The sequence below is a fragment of the Plecotus auritus genome, assembly GCF_963455305.1.
Source record: "Plecotus auritus genome assembly, chromosome: 2".
NCBI classification, from domain to species: Eukaryota; Metazoa; Chordata; class Mammalia; order Chiroptera; family Vespertilionidae; genus Plecotus; species Plecotus auritus.
The window spans coordinates 210,490,281-210,505,037 of NC_137771.1; the positions used below are offsets into that span (position 1 = coordinate 210,490,281).

At 36.9% G+C, this 14,757-nt stretch overlaps 1 protein-coding gene across 15 annotated transcripts in view; it reads right to left on the reverse strand.

Annotated features, from left to right (window-relative positions):
* Window positions 1-14,757, reverse strand: part of MBNL1 (muscleblind like splicing regulator 1) — a 174,683-nt gene that overhangs the window by 100,919 nt on the left and 59,007 nt on the right. Inside the window, exon 1 of one of the 15 annotated variants that reach the window (XM_080657167.1) lies at window positions 4,363-4,384. The exons of the other annotated variants lie outside the window; for them this stretch is intronic. The gene's annotated coding sequence lies outside the window, so the exon portion shown is untranslated. Of the gene's footprint in view, window positions 1-4,362; window positions 4,385-14,757 lie in introns of those variants that run through there. 15 annotated transcript variants of the gene reach the window in all.

Consider the following 14,757-nt stretch of genomic DNA (forward strand, 5'->3'; position numbering starts at 1 on the left):
GGGGTTACATAACTTGCCTAATATCACAGTTTGGAAGCGATGAGGCTGAAATGCCAATCCCTGGAAGCCTTGCTGTCAGAGTTTTTCCTCCACCACTAAACTATGCTCCTGTTCTCATCAGCATACAGGACACTGTGCCTTACTATCACCAAAGGGATGGTTAGGGATGGAAGGCAGTGCCAGAGGTCCGAGAGAGCATGAGCTTTTGCCCTGTGGTTCCTGCTGTCGCTGCTGCTTATGGAAAGTGTGTGTGTGCATATGTATGTGTTCTTGTTTCCCTTAAGTCTTCCAGTCACACAGACTTTGGTCGGATTTCTGACTTACGTTCTAGTTGTGTGACCTTGGAAACACGACATAATAACATCAACAATGTACTGGCTACTTGCTATGTGCTAGCCACGGTGCTAAGTGCTTGGCGTGCGCTGTCTCATTAAATTAAATTAAATATTCATAAAAACCCAGGCAAGGGCTAATATTATTCAGGTTTTAGAGCATGTGGGACACTGACTGAGAGAGGATAAGAAGTAATAACCTTTCCAAGGTCAAAGAGCCAGGGAGGGAACAGCGGTAGCTCATACTGAGTGGAGAAGAGGTTGAGGCAGAGGCATCTTGTGGGCACTCTGCCATGAGATGGTTTAGGACTGAACTTGGGAACTAGCACCCACTGCCAGTGGTGACAACTAATAAGGACCCTGAGGATGAACACTGGAGCCGCACATCCTGGGTTCGAATCCTGGTGTCTAGCTGTGATATCTTGGGCAGGTTTCTCTTGGCCTCAGTTTCTTCGTTTGGTAAACATAAATTAATAACACTATATATCTCAAGGTGTTTCTGTGAAGAATAAGTGAGACTATACTAGAACTGGAGGTAGTAGGTAACCAATATATTATAATAAACTAAATAAACTACAGAGATCATTTTAATTTTGAGTAATTCTGATTCAGCGAGCTTTTATTTCTATATAACGAAATGAATGAGCAGGAAAGCTTATTTTTGAAGTGTAAAATTCCTCTAAAGAACCAAAAATGTCAGGATCTGGTTGCATCCCTAGATCTGTCCTCTCTTTTAGTTGTTCGGACCAAGTGCAGATCTGATCTTTTGAAAAAATATTTGTATTGATTTCAGAGCAGAAGGAGAGGGAGAGAGAGATAGAAACATCAATGATGAGAGAGAATCATTGACCGGCTGCCTCCTGCAGGGCCCCACACTGGGGATCTTGAGCCTGCAACCCGGGCGTGTTCCCTGACCAGGAATCAAACCATGACCTCCTGGTTCCTAGGTCGATGCTCAACCACTGCACGCCAGCCAGGCGGATCTGCTCTTTTCTTTCCTACATGGATATGTCTAACAAGGCTAGTAACTCTGATTTATTGGTTACAACAAAGGAAATGTATCATAAAAGCCTGACATCTGACATTTCTCAGTATCTAGTATGAATATCTTGCTCACAGCCCACCAGCCAGGACGGCTCTCATTATCTCTAAGAAGGGACACAATAAATGGGAATTCAGAGGCCTGAGTCTCATGAGCTGAGTAATGAATGGCAGAATACTCAGAGTCATAATGATTGGGGTTAAGACCTTATTTGAAGAGCCAGCAGAAGATTTTTAAGACTTTCTATGAACAAGTGCTTCTTTTTCTTTTCCTGAAATAAATGCTATAAATCCCTATATCAAAAGTACTCCAACTGCCCTGAGTGGTTTGGTTCAGTAGATAGAGCATCAGCCTGCGGACTGAAAGGTCCCAGGTTCTATTCCGGTCAAGGGCATGTACCTTGGTTGCAGGCACATCCCCAGTAGGAGGTGTGCAGGAGGGAGCTGATCGATGTTTCTCTCTCATTGATGTTTCTAACTCTCTATCCCTCTCCCTTCCTCTCTGTAAAAATGCAATAAAATATATATATATACACATATATATATAAAAAGTACTCCAACTATTTTTCAAGTTAAACTTCCTAAAAAGATCATCCATTCTTAGTTTTGCCCCTAGCTGTTTTTTTTTTCCCTTAGGTCCATCTTGGGTCTTGAGTCCATCCTGGACATCCTGTAAGGGAACTGGGTCATTACAATGTTACCTCCCAAAGGAATCATAAGGAAGGAGCCCCACAGGGTCCTATTTAATGATGGGAGGTATTCAGTAAAGTCAGGGAAAACTTGAGTTTGAAGCAGTATTTCTGAGTCAGGGACCAGAAAGCAATTCATTAATAAATATGTCAAATAATTTCATGCAAATATAATCTACGTTCTTTCCACTTTTAGGATAGCACAATTAAATGAATATATATAAAGAGGTGAGCTAATGAATTTTTCATGTTTGGAAACAGTGGAAGTCAATTAAACATTTTTGCTTAGAAACAGAAAATAAACTGCCTATATTTGCACACTGGTCTAATCTTTCAATTCTAAGAATTTAATATTTCAGATAATTGCCCAATTTACAGGATCATAAACTGAAATGAATGGCATGCCAGAAATTCTATCCTCCCTCCAAACAAAAACATTTTAATGGCTCTTCTACATTATTTTTCAAAATCTGACTATAATAAAAGCTACACTAAACAAGACAAATAAAAAAATTCTAAAGGCCTCAATAAGCTACAATGCACAATAAGTTCATGTTTACCAGTCATGCTTCGGCATATTTGATACTGAAGAAAATCTCTTTAATTCCTAGAATCCATCCATTGCTCTACAGACATTGGCAAGGTGGCCCCTCAAATGTATTGCAATGTCAACAAATAGCACTGCAGAGAGGCAAGGGCACTGGATTAGGATCCAGAGACTTGGATTCTGGCCTTAGCCCTGTGCTTCGGAAATTGTGAATTATCAGTCCTCTATTTCTAAGACCTTTATGGCACCCCTATTTTTTGAAATAATGTACCTTTTTCTGCATGCCCCCAAAAGTAATCACTAAACTCTAAATTTGACTGTATTGTGTCCTGCTTTTGTGAAGTTACTCTACTGATAAAATATTAAGTACAATAAACACCACATTCACTATGTTCCATTAAAAATATTTTGAAATTAGAGTTTTAAAGTAATTTTATAAATGTCCATAAGTTCAGTCTATCACTTTATCTTAATATTTAGTTAAATCATTCAAAATTATATATGTGTGTATACATATGTATAAGAATTCTAGGTAAATAAAAAAGGAAAAATGCATTCAATCGGCCAACTTGAGAATAATGCAAACTCCTTAAGACTGTACCACATACATCTTTAAAAACTGCAAATTCATTACCAATATTAAGAATCAAAGCATTAACATTTCCCCTTTCTATTTTACATATGAAATCTACTACCCAATGTATTGCACTAGAAAGACTTCAAATCATTCCATTTCCTTATACTTTGAAGTCTAGAGGGAATAAAACTTAATTATATTCAAATGCAAATAAAAACTTTGTTGAACACTTTTAGTTTTAAAAATAAGCATCCAAAATAGGCACTACCAAAGACAAATCTTATTTTTCCCTTTGTAAAGCTATTCGTCAACGTTCTTTTTCATCTTTAAAACTTGGGTTACATTTTTACTTATTGAAGGGAAAGTTTCAGTGTGATAGTAGCTAATCGCCTTGATTCCAACTATAGGGAATCAATGATGAGATTAAGTCCATTGAAAGCAAAGGGAGGGAAAAGAAGACATGATTTGATAGGAAGGTCACCAAAGGTATCATGTCAACATTGGTGTCTTCATATCATTTCGCAGATTACCGTCCATGAAAGGAGGCTGGGCAAAGAACTAAGGGTTATCGATAAATAAGTGTTGCCACTAAACCTAAAATGCTGAAGAAGTGGTTTGTGTTGTTCACTCTCAGAAGCTTCTGATCTCTCTTCTACCAATTATTACACACATACGTCCTTCATCCAGGTTCAGTACACCTATATGAAGTTATCCCCTCCCACCACCCGTCAAAAAAATAGGTGCAGAGAGTACTTTTTAAAAAATAAACTGAGAGTAAGGCCCTAAAAGAAGAGACTGCTATGTTTAGAAGGCTAAGCTGTAATTTTTGAAAAAGGACAATAATGCGCCCTCGCTCTACCAAGATCCGAGCTGCTCTTCCTACTCCTTTTGAATTAATTATGGATTTAGGAATCGGAGTTTAAGAATTTGAGGATATAATCATCGAATGTTTTTGGTTTGAAACATGAACAAGGAGATGAGCAGAATACAGGCTTTGAAAAATAAACCGTTTGTACTTTACGTTTCCTAGTTTTAATTCCCCATAGGATTTCTCTTGCTAGCTATACAATGCAGATGGTGGAGAAAAAAGTGCTTCATAGAATCCAGTGCTATTCGGTCTACATGAACCCCACATTTTATCTTCTCAACAGCTTCCTAGAGAAATCAGAATCTTACCTTCTGATATCTTCTGCAGAGGCCTCTTGGTGCTTTGAAAACTCCTGAGGTCTATGTCAAACGGCCATTGTCTCGCTCCCAGGGTCTTAGGGGCTTGGAGAAATCCCAACACCTGCTGCTACCACTGAGCGTCGAGGCCAGGAAAGCTCCAGGGTTTGCCAGCGGGATCACTGAGCCACAGCCAAAGCTTGGGAAGCCTTAACAACTGAAAGCAAGTGTAGAAGGCAACGTGGTACCCAGCACTGGGCTCAATTGTAGCAGCAGGGGGAGGAATATTCCGGCCCTCACAAGGGTTTAGAGGCAGCCATCAGGGGACCCAAGGCTCTGTGGATGGACAGGGCCAAGGAAGTGGAGACAGGGCCACACAGCAGGAGACCCTAGGGGGAGGGGCACAACTGGCACAGAGCTCAGGTAGCGCTTGAAAAGAATCACCAAAAATCCCCCGACAGAACACAAGAAGCGATGGCGAAATGCAACAAAATACACGGAGACAGGCCATTCTAGCATCCCATACGACAGCCAAAAACACAGTGGAGGGGGGACATGGAGCTCTAGCTCTAGAAAGAAAAGTAAGGAAGACATATTATAGTAGGCCTACTGCAGTTGAGGTTAAAAATCTAACACATTTCAAAAAAATTCCTAAATCCTGCCATCATCACATTTACATCATGGTAAGGAAATGTACGACTAGTAAATGTCAAAGGGTGCAATCTACAAGGAAACAGAGATTAAAAGGCAAAGTTGTGAGTTATTAAAGGAGAAAATGAAAAGACAGAGAGAAGGTTACAATGGAGAAGGAATTAAAATCACTTTTTAAATACGTACAGCACATTTTACCAGATACATCACGTTCCGTTATGATCAGATGAGGAATACGGAAGGAATTCAATGAGATGAGAGAAGAAGAATATGGAGAAAAAGGAGCAAGTGGATAAAGAGTGTTCACAGATGAAAAGGGGAGAGGTAGAAGAAAAGGGGAAAAGAGGAGGAAGAAAGGAAAGTGTGATTAACGTAGTAGATTGCAGTGCATTGTCAAACAAACTACTCACTAAGACTCTCCTGAATCTCGACTTCACAATGTTATATTTTCCAAGGAGATGCTTATAGCTTCCTAACCACTACTCACAGCTCTTCAACTGTTCAAAAGCCCCCAGGAACTCCACTTCAGGAGCCCACGGAATATTAAATATTAAACAGCTATAAGAGACAGACCCTAAGACAATTTTGCTTTAATGAGCTGGATAAAATCAAGTCAGGAATTAAATATAAACACTGACAGACTTTAGTAATCCCTTATATGTATCAAAATAAAAACAATCAGACTCACTTAGGAATTGTCACTTTTTCAAGACCAGAAGCAAATGAACCAGTACGGTATACTTGTTTTATAATTAAATAAGAAGAAACTCTACTGCCTGATAGTAGTTATACTATGTAAGATATGTATCTTTTCAAGTAGCACATGTCATTCTTGAGCTCAAGTATTCACTTACATTTTTTTTGTAATCCAAGTTAACTAAAATAGGAATAGATAATCTATTTCACTTGATTTCAAATAGCTCAAATAATCTTGTGTCTCACCTCAGATATATATAGTATGTTCTCTTATATGTAATGCTATTACATGTACAATAAAAGCAGCTCTTGCTTAGGCAAACTCAATTATGTCCAGTAAGTAACTAAGCCAAACATTTTTATAAAATAACCCTTATTCTACAAAATAGTTGGTATTGACTAGGCAACTAGTATTTTAAATATGAGAGAACTGAGATTTTATAAAGGAAGAAGATGAGGAATCTGAACATCCCGCTAAAAATACTTTCCTTGTATAAACAGTGCCTAAGTTTAGATATTGATTTCAACTAAAACTTAATTTTTTAAAACATATCTTGTCAATATGATAGGTTTAGATAAGAAAATATTCAGGGAACCCCTATGGTAAAAACCAAATGAAAGTGGATTTTTTAAAAATATAATAGTCTGACTTTAAATATTAAAAATCAATTACATTTCGTTTTCTGACCCACGTTCTCAATCCCACTCATGAAAACCAGTTTCGACAATATAAATTTTTTTTAAATGCGCAAGAAAAAACAAGGAAGTGAATACATACTGTCAATGTGAAATGGTAGAGTCCATTTATAAGTCTCTTCAGATTAGATGGTATGTCAGGATTATTATCCATGGAAATAGAAAAATTGGCAATAGCTTTTTAAAGATAAATATTATATTGCTACTACAGTGTCTTACTAAAGTAGTAAAATCAGATCATCTAAACCAGTGTTTCCCTGTTGCTAAGCATCACAAAAGGATAAATTTTTGATAAATGTGCTCAATGGCATCCCTACACCTAGCCTGGCAGCACAGTAGGTGTCCAATGAATATTAAGTGGCTGAATGGTGGTGCCTCATGTTTGAAGACACTCCTCAAAAACATTGCATGGTAGGGGTAATGGTGGGGTGGGGGGGTAGGTTATGGTCAAATAAATTTCTTAAAAATTAAAATAAAATTAAACAGGGAATTCCTGTAAGACTTGTCAGAGCCTTTATTATACTACTATAAATTCCTAAACTCTACTTTTTTGTGAAATACCTATTCATCACAGATTAATTATTCTAGAAAAATTTGGTCTACACTTCTATGGCAAACTTAATATTTCTATATCCTGCAATCTTTTAAAGAAAGACATAGGTAAGCTACTAATTGGCCCATATTCATATCCATTAAAAATTATAAGGTGGAATATATATATATATATATATATATATTATATAAGGTGGAAGATATATATATATATATATATATATGTACTATATAAGGTGGAAGATATATATATGTACTAAAAATTATAAGGTGGAAGTAAGCTTTATTAAAAAAATGGCCTCTGCTTCGGGGAAAGAAAATTTGAGATTGAAAAAATTTAGAGTGAGAAAAACTGAAATATCTCATTCAAATCATTCCCTTGGTCAATAAAGGATCTTGTTCCAATAAAGTATTGTATTGGTGCATAAATATATTAGCAATAAAGTTTCTTTATTGCTAACATCCCTGATACTCCTGTGCAACTATCTGACTAATATGACCGATATCTTACAAATTTGCTTACAATTATCTTAAGTTGAACAAAATACTCCTGGCAAGAATTATGCATATTAAATAATTTTTATTTATTTATAATTCAACACTGTTGTGAAAAAAGGAGGTTCTCATGTAGAACTGAAAGGAGGAATACTTGCTTTTATTACTAGAGCTCTTTTTTTTAATTACTATGGCTCAAGTGAAAAACAAGAATACAGATCAAATAGTGACAGGAATTCCATAAAAAACTATGCTCCATATTCTGAGGTATCTGACAAACTTCAGGATATGTATCTTTTCAAGTAGCAAATCCGGGGGCGGGGGGGAATATAAAGTTTATGTATGGGACACATACAGGATCACATGTGTTAGAACTATATTCCTCTCTAAGACAACGTTCTGCCCTAACCGGTTTGGCTAGTGGATAGAGCGTCGGCCTGTGGACTGAAAGGTCCCAGGTTTGATTCCGGTCAAGGACATGTACCTTGGTTGTGGGCACATCCCCAGGAGGAGGTGTGCAGGAGGCAGCTGATGGATGTTTCTCTCTCATCGATGTTTCTAACTCTCTATCCCTCTCCCTTCCTCTCTGTAAAAAAATCAATAAAATATATTTTAAAAAACATAAGACAACGTTCTGAGGTTCAGAGTATCAGAGGCCATTTTCCCATGGATGCCATCTCAGTCCTTGAGAGAGCGTGCCTACCCAAAAGATACCAGTAAACTGGCTCCCCGTGTGCCTTGTTCACTCACCAGCATCCATTAGCCAACTCCATGCTTTATCTTCAATAGATAAAATACGGCTTCTTCTTGCCATGGTGCCATGAAAAGGATCCAGAAGGTTCCCCTTAAACAACATTTCCTGAGTGGCTGCTGCAGCACCGAGAGTAAAGGAGATGCCAGGTCAGCCACGTCTCCTTCCCAGCAACAGTAGCAGCAGCAGCAGCAGCAGAAGCTGGAGCAGAACATGGAGACCCAGCTCCTCGCAGGATGCTAGCCAAGCACTCTGTGCCCTCTACACCTGGACAGAGTTTACCTGTATGCTTGCACCTTTCCGACAGACTGTCAAACAGGTGTTTCCCTGTGATCAGGCTTAGAGTCTGCTCCCAAACAAGATGAGAAATATAGAGTGACTGTGCAATGCAAAGGTTCTAATTCCATGGCAAAGAAGGCTGGATGAATCCTTTTTACATTTCCATTCGCCCTTCCCACTCCTACTAAGCAAGTGGATTGCACTAACTTTCCTGTTAATGAAAGAAAGGGTGTTACCATATCAAGTAAACGGCCTCGTGCAATTTTGGTCATTTCTTTCCTAATATTCTATCTGCCTTCCTGGCACAGGATCACTTTTTGCAAACGCTCAAGTTTTCATAATCTTTACAACAGTGCCAACAGATGGGGAAATGTCAGGTCTTGTGATCCTATGTTACAGAAGGAGCAACGACTTCTCTGCTTCTACATTTTACTCCCATTCGGATGTTACTGATGAGTTTGCTCTTCTTCCCACTGCTGTGCAACGTAAGGAGTGGTTAGAATATGGCTGGACAACAGAGTTACGTAGGTAACGTCATTAACCTAGCATTCCCTTTACTTAGCATTGAGAGATAAAATCCTAAAGCTATAAAAAGTATCTAGATTTTTTTCATTTAAATAGTTCTACAAAGGATACGTGAAAAACAGATTATTTTCCTAATGAGTATTTACTTGAAGAGAAGAATTATAAACTCTAAGATATGCGTTCTCTGCACAGTAGAGAATAACAACTCTAATTAGCAACACAGAAACCCTACACACAGAGATTCTGAGGATAATATTGTTTCCCATGTATTAATGTTCACTTCATTATCCAAGTAATAAGAACAATAGCTAACCCACTGAATAGTCATCAAGGGCCAGGCACTGTGCTCAGGGTTTTACATGTGCTATCTCATATAATCTTTTGTTTTAAATATATTTTTATTGATTTCAGAGAGAAAGGGAGAGGGAAAAAGAGAAACATCAATGATGAGAAAGAATCATTGATTGGCTGCCTCCTGCACAGACCTAGCCCGCAACCCAGGCATGTGCCCTGACTGGGAATCGAACCATGACCTCCTAGTTCATAGGTCAATGCTCAGCCACTGAGCCACACCGGCAGGTAAATCTTCACAGATATTATCACTGCTGCATTTTGCAAATAAGGAAACGGAGGCTCAGTCAGGTTCCATCACATGTTTGAGATCACCGAGCTCACCAGTGATTTGAAACCAGGGGGTCCGGTTCCAGAACTGGAGCTCTTAAACGTTTCACTAAAACTGCAACATTTGTTTTGGTTCCCATTTCTTTGTGTATTGTAAGTTCCCCTTTAATACACAGACATTAGAAAGTGTTTACATTTCATAATAGCTAATAAATATGGTCTTTAATGTGTGCCCCGAAATTCCGTAAGTCCTTTACATGTATTAACTTATTTCAGATCCACAACAATCCAACAAGGAAGCCAGCCTCCGATTTAGGGGCACATCTAAGGGATCCAAGGCACAGAGTGGCAGGGAAGCTGCCAAAGGTCAGACAACTACTACGAAACAACTACTAAGTAGCAAATGCAAGCCTTAGGCCCAGGGAAGGCAGCCCCTGAGTTGTAGCTTTAAGCCTGTGCCTACCCTACTCTCTGCTGATGGTGTTAGACACATAGAGAGAGGGAATAAGGAATGTCAGGTCTGGCCAGGGCCCTAGCAGGAGGAGGATCAGCTATTCCTGTCTCTTTTCAAAAATGTAATATGCATCAAGTACATAAGCTTATATAATACACAATTCTGCATCCATTTCTCTTCATGACGCTCACCAATTTAAGAAGATTAACAAATGCTGTATGTGTTACTCAGATTTTTAAAAAGTGAAGGACACATTCAATTTTCACTTTTGTTTCAAGTATATCATATCTTCAGAGGCCCTAGCAATAACCTTATTATCATCACAGTGTCGGTCATTCTGCTTTGGGGGATTACCATTGCTGGAAGTCATACTTGTACCTTACTCCATCATTGGCAAATACATTTAATTATGTGCAGGGCCAATATAATAATTGTGGGCTTGGAGGAGGCTTCAGAAATCCAGGGATCGTCCCCTGAGATTGGGACTGAACCAACCCTGGACCAAGAGACTTCCTTGAATATTCAGCAGCTAAAATGACCATCCTTGAATAGGCACAAAGCCCTCTGGGTCATCTCAGACAGCCAGACCAAGCACTAGGGTTCCAAATGTAAGACGGAAAAACCAGTGAAGAATACCAAGACCAATCTATCGCTTTAATTTGACAGCAAGCGTACCTCTCTGGACTAATTTCGTTAGCTTCAGCTTTTGTGGCTTTAACCAAATGTAAATTAGCACAAGAAACCATGAAAACTTCAGAAAGAAAATACAGTTATGGTGAAGGCATCTTGTCTCTGGTAGAATTTAGCCACAAGCAATAAGAAATGCAGTCATTTGCTGGGATTTAGCAAGAAGAAATTTAGGTGTCCATGTGGCACAGTTTGAGGCGATGCATTAAAGTATATTTACTCTCAATTCTTTTTACAATCAAAAGTTTCCATAGAAGGAAGATGTCAATTCTTTGCCTATTTCTGGACAACTATCTTCACTGCAGAATTCTAGAGCAGTGATATTATACATAGTACCCAGAAAAGAATGACTTTCTCTTTGGCTGACAATAAGATTTATCTGTCTTCAAGGTTAACACTGAATTAGCACAAAAGTTATTCTAAACACATTTGACATCTTTTGGGTGAGCAAAACAAAGTGACCACTGTAGGCTATTACATAAGACAATCATAACAAATGATTTTTATGGCCTTGGCAATACTAAGTGATACACTGGGAAGATCATGACTCATTTAGTCAGTCATACAAATATATATATATATATATATATATATATATATATATATATATATATATATACACTCTTTTACTGACTGCTAAACTTACCTAGTACAGTAACAATTCTTATTTCTTGCTGATGTTGATGTTAATGATGGTGCAATTAAAAACATAGAAAAGTAACTGGCCGGTTTTGCTCTATGGTTAGAATGTCGGCCCATGCATGTAAGGGTCCAGGGTTCAATTCCTGGTCAAGGGCACATACCTAGGTTGCAGGCTAGATTCTCCACTCTGGTCAGGGCTCTTGCAGGAAGCAACCAATCAATGTGTCTCTCTCACATGGATGTCTCTCTCTCTCTCTCTCTCTCTCTCTCTCTCTCTCTGTCAAAAGTCAATGGAAGAAATATCCTCGGGGTGAGTATTAAAAAATAATAATTAAAAAATAAAAACATAGAAACTTAAGTTTCTGATCATTTTAGCATGTTACATTTAGAAAGATCAACAGAAATTAAATGAATAAATTAACATCTTATTCTCCAAATCTAACTGGGTCTACTCTCTTTTATTTAATTCCTTTAACTTGGCTTTATCTGGAAAGAAAAAAATTAATGAATATCAACTCTAGGTGGTACTTGGGTCAAAGCAGGTGAGGTTGCAGTGAGCTCCCCAGTTCTCCTAGAAACCAAACAATGCCCCAACTCTCACCAATCCTTAACTAGCTCTAAGTCAGCCAAATATAAACGGGTGACCTAAAAGGGAAAAGCTCCAATTATGCATTACAATTTCCTGAGTCATTTTGTCCTCACAACTTTATGCTTTAAATAAACCTAAATGCTGGCTAAAGAAAATCTAGAAGCAACTCAATATGACTTAGTGTTTCCAAGTCAGGAAAGGGAAGAACTTTCAGTGTTTGAGATAATGTTTGTTTTCTGTAGTTTAGAAAATAAACATTTCCTATGCAGTTATTCCAGGGGGACAGTGTGTGTGTGTAAGAGTGGAGCGGCGGGGAGTGGGGGGGGAGTGTGGGAAGAAGCGAAAGAGATTTTTTTTTTTTAGCAGTAATTTGGTGTTCATGTAAACTGCTTATTTTTTGCTGGAGTTAGAATTTATCTTAGCAAGTTATATGCATGTTAGCAATTTAACATAAAATCAACAGGAAACACTTACTTGATTGCATATCACATTTCTATGGGTTTAATATACATAATGACATAATCCATATAGTTACATACAATAATAGAAGTCTTGGGTCTCTAAATTAGATTAATTTTATATTTATTTCAATATACATAAGCCATTTTCTACAATCAAATAACATTTCTTTCTTTATCTCTTTGAATGAATAGATTTTGTCCTAGTGTTGTGCTTATATAACCCTAAAGATACCTACTTTACTTAAATACATCTTACGTGATTTATTATTTTCTGTAGTTACTACAGAATTACTAAGAGAAATAACAGTTTTATACAGGGTGTCCCCAAAAATGTATACACTTTAACAGCAGATAGTTCAATTTTGGAAATTAAATATATTTTAATAAACACAGCTTTATAATTATTCAAAATGTGTGTATACCTATTTTGAGATACCCTATATTTGTCAAGTATGGATAGATACGTAACCTATCCAATGACATTTTAAGATATCAAGGCACTAGTAAGATCTCTTACTGAAATTGTCCACCTTCTCATGTGTTATTTGGAAATGCATCATATATGCTTGTCTCCCATATCTGTATACAGAATTGTAAATTAATAGGACAAAATGCCATTTCCATGTCAGGTATATACTTATATCTACCAGTTCTGTAAATTCTGATTACATGACATTGAGTCAGGTATATTATTGTTCCCATTTGACAGATGAGAACACTCGGAGATGTTGAAAAATGTGTCCAGCAAGATGTGCTCAAAAAATGCTCGAATACCTTGGATAGAAACCAGGTATTAACGGGATTCCACTAACCAACACATATACACACAATGTTTACTTTTTATTTTCTCTTTATAGGGACTGTTATATATAATATAATATATATATATATATTTGTGTATATATATGTGTGCGTGTATATATTTATATAACATATAGAGAGTTACAACTTATATTTTTAAGAATTTATAAAAATTCTTAAAATAGTTGGAGATTGTTACTCCTTTAGTTGTCAGATAAATAAATGCATAAGTGAAAATTATTTCAAACCAAATAGCATACATATTTTAAGATGCAAAGAATACTTTTATTTAATCAGCACATGGATATAGAACATGAGTTTGTTTTTAAAAAAAATACATTTTCTTTGTGTATGTATGGCATTGCTGGCTGGCCTAAGATAAGTTACCTCAGCTAAGGAGTAAACATTGTTCTCTTATTTTTACAGGGTTCTGTAAAATTTGTTGTTAATACAAATTTTATGTCTTGTAATTAAATGCAACTAGTATTATTCCTTTTTCAAAAGCCCAGTTTCGCTCCTAATTAGCTCATATCTGTCTTTTTTTATGGCACTTCCAGATCTACTTTCCTGTTTCAAATATTTCTTCCCCCACTCCCCACCCTTTTTTTTTCCTTCCAGAAATGACTAATCTTCCTGTTATTCTATTCTGTCAGTTTTTCCCCTGTATTCTTCTCATGTTGCATAACATTTACTTTTCACTGACTTCTTTTAGAGTTTTGCTACTACATCCTTTATGCTAGCCTTCTGTTTTCAACAAATTAAAACAGTCAATATTTACGGATTAGCTAATTTGACGTTTGTGCTATGCAGATCAAGCTTTCTCTTCAAGTAAAAAATGCAACTATTCTTTCAATTGACAGAATATAAATATCCAATTGTTGATCTTAAAAGTTAAATGCAGTCTAAGCCTCAGACTTACCAGATAGCACAATTAAAGGGCTATACTTTTCATCTCTTTTAAATGTCTTACTAAGGTGCTAACAAAGAAACAGAATACCATTTCTAGAACTCTCTTGCTACCCAGCAGTTATCCATAACATCATAAAACATGTTAGCATAGACCTATAAGCAGAATGAATGTAAAGTGGTTCCATCGTTCTGATTTTCAATTGCAAAAAACAACACTTCTAATTACATGCCAAAAAATTGCCTTAGCCCTAATTTCAAATAATCGTAACAGCTATATAATAGTAGCTGAACATGAGTAAAAGAGTCTTTCTATTCCAGAGAAGACATCTGAGAAGATTTTTAGAATTACAATGGTTTAATCATTATATCTAAAATTTACAACACAATATCACATGCCTACCAAAACAATATAAATCAGGACCTCAGGTTCACATAGCACATTTTTTGATTAATTCAATATCATATCATGGTCATTACCTCATAGTATAGTCACAGAATTCATTGGAGATGAATGAATTCTCTAGTCCCATTTACAGAGGCCACCAATACAAGATGTTCCAAGAGCTTTAGAAATGGTACATTTTCTAAAATTCAGAAA